The sequence below is a fragment of the Neoarius graeffei genome, chromosome 28 (genome assembly GCF_027579695.1).
Source record: "Neoarius graeffei isolate fNeoGra1 chromosome 28, fNeoGra1.pri, whole genome shotgun sequence".
NCBI lineage: Eukaryota > Metazoa > Chordata > Actinopteri > Siluriformes > Ariidae > Neoarius > Neoarius graeffei.
Window position 1 is genome coordinate 44,052,756 of NC_083596.1, and position 3,347 is coordinate 44,056,102.

Below are 3,347 nucleotides of genomic sequence, written 5' to 3' on the forward strand. Positions count from 1 at the left end.
CGCTGGTTGGTGCTACGGGGTTTCCACACAGGGGCATGGAACAGACAGGCCTGCATTCTACCGTACTAAAAAGTATGTAAAAGTAATACGTAAACGATGGTCATCTATACTACATAGTAAGCTAGTGTGCGGTTTGGGGCGCAGTATGAACTGATTGGTCCGCCAGTGAGTGCGTCCCTTCGAAACAGCGCTCTAAATAAACTCGATGTTTCAAAATCTGTGCTTATTAGGAAAAAAAATGTAAAAGTAAACCAAAAGAAGCGTGGATATAATGCATATAATATACAGATGAGGTCAGAAGTTTGCATACACTCATCAGGGACATGAATCTCATTGCAGTATTGGGCTTTCAGTGATTTTGTTCCAATAATTTGGTGTACAGTTTGGTATTTTAATGTATTCTGAAATCAACACAGGGTCAGAATTATACACAGTAGCTTCTCTGTACCAAAATAAAAAAAAAAATTGTTTGAGAGCAGGGCGGCATGGTGGTGTAGTGGTTAGCGCTGTCGCCTCACAGCAAGAAGGTCCCGGGTTCGAGCCCCGTGGCCGGCGAGGGCCTTTCTGTGCGGAGTTTGCATGTTCTCCCCGTGTCCGCGTGGGTTTCCTCCGGGTGCTCCGGTTTCCCCCACAGTCCAAAGACATGCAGGTTAGGTTAACTGGTGACTCTAAATTGACCGTAGGTGTGAGTGTGAATGGTTGTCTGTGTCTATGTGTCAGCCCTGTGATGACCTGGCGACTTGTCCAGGGTGTACCCCGCCTTTCGCCCGTAGTCAGCTGGGATAGGCTCCAGCTTGCCTGCGACCCTGTAGAAGGATAAAGCGGCTAGAGATAATGTGATGTGTGTGAATGTGTTTGAGAGCACTCACTGGATTCCACCCTCACACTCAGCACAGGAACTCCGCAAGGATGTGTGTTGAGCCCCTTCATATCCCTTCATATACTCTCTGATCTATGTATGGATCTAACTCCATCATAAAGTTTGCAGACGACACCACAGTGATTGGACTAATCAGCAACAACGACGAGTCGGCGTACAGGTCAGAGGTTAAACACCTTGCTGCTTGGTGTGCGGACAACAACCTGCTCCTTAACACCAGCAAAACAAAAGAAATCATCGTGGACTTTAGGAAGGAGAAGGGAGGCAACCACACACCCCTCCACATCAATGGCATGGAGGTGGAACGTGTCTCCAGCTTCAAATTCCTGGGGACCCACATCTCAGAGAACCTGACCTGGTCTACCAACACCTCCCACCTCATCAAGAAGGCCCATCAGCGTCTCTTCTTCCTAAGAACACTGAAGAGAAACCACCTGTCTGCTGTCATCCTGGGCAACTTCTACCGCTGTGCAGTAGAGAGTATCCTGACTAACTGTGTTACAGTGTGGTATGGAAACTGCTCTGCTGCTGACCGCAAAGCACTCCAGAGGGTGGTGAAAACTGCCCAACACATTATAGGTGCTCCACTTCCGGACATTGAGGGAGTCTACAAGAAGGGGGTCTTACATGTACTTACATACAATTATTTGAACTGATGATGCTGGAATCTGCAGTTGTTTAAAAATGGCTATAAGTGTGTCAAGCTATGATCGTCTTTCTCAGATCTGCACTGAGCTTCTTGGACTTTCCCATTCAACTGTGTGTTTATTAGATTAGATTAGATTCAACTTTGTCATTACTCAGTATAAATACAGGGTAACGAAATGCAGTTAGCATCTAATCAGAAGTGCAAATAGCAGAAATGCAGTATAATACAAATAAATACAGTATGTGCAGATAAGCAATATGTTAAATAACGTGCGCCGGGCACGTAGCATCCTCAGAGACTCTTCCCACCCAGCCAACAGACTCTTTCAGCTCCTCCCGTCCAGGAGGCGATTCAGGAGTCTGCAGACCAAAACAAGCAGATACAGGAACAGCTTCTTCCCCACAGCCGTCACCCTACTGAACTCTGCCAGCAGGTGATCCCACACCCTCCTTCTACCTGTATTGGTTCTTGTTGCACTTGATAACTGCACATCTGGTTCCATAGCTGTACATATTCTCTACTGTTGGATCTATTTACACAGCCAGTCTTGCATATGTGTGTATATATGTATATGCTTACATCCACACTTGAGTTTGTGTGCATGTATAGGTGTATATATGTATGTATGTATGTGTGTATATTCTGAATGCCTATTTAACTTTTATTGTTTGTATATTCACTAGACATCTGTATTACAAGTTAGTTCTTCAGTATATAGCCTTAAGGATAATTATAACCACCCCCTTTTTTATAGCCCTACCTGTACATACTTCTCCAATAACTTTTGTACATATACTGCACAGATGTATATGTGTATAGTCTGTATGCCTATTCAACTCTTATTCTTTTATATTCACAAGACATCTGCATAGCAAGTTAGCTACTTCTGTATATAGTTTTAAGGATAATTATAATTATAACCACCCTTTTTATAGCCCTACCTGTAGTTACTTCTCCCTTAACTACCGTACATATACTGCACAGAACTATTGAACATCCTATTTATTTATCTGTACGTTCTCTACTCACTATAACCATCTCATTTGCACTAGCTGTACATAGCTGCATTCATCTATACATATTGCTTATCTGCACATACTGTATTTATTTGTATTATACTGCATTTCTGCTATTTGCACTTCTGATTAGATGCTAACTGCATTTCGTTACCCTGTATTTATATTGAGTAATGACAAAGTTGAATCTAATCTAATCTAATAAACACACAGTCGAATGGGAAAGTCCAAGAAGCTCAGTGCAGATCTGAGAAAGACGATCATAGCTTGACACACTTATAGCCATTTTTAAACAACTGCAGATTCCAGCATCATCAGTTCAAATAATTGTATGTAAGTACATGTTATTAAGACCCCTGTGTGGCCCCTTTGCCAAGCGACTTTACTTTTAGAAGACCCAAATTGTCACCTTTAGCTGGTTCAGATGGTCAGGAAGCACCAAGGCACAGACCTGCGATGAACTAGAAACTGCTGGAACACTGTCTACAGGCAAGTGAGATTTACGTCATCATGGAATGACAGGCTGCTGTCCAAAAAAGAAGCCCCTGCTCCAAAATCAACACCTTGAAGCTTGACTAAAGTTTTCACGGACAAAGAAAAAGCCTTCTGGAGGACCGTTTTATGGTCAGATAAGACAAAGATTGAGTTGTTTGGCCACACTGACCAGAGGTATGTTTGGAGGAGTAAAGATGAGGCATTTAACCCCAAGAACACTGTATCAAGTGGATGGAATAATAAAGATTACTTCATAATTCTTCAGCCCTAACTTCAAACCATCAGCTAGATGGTTGAAACTTGGACA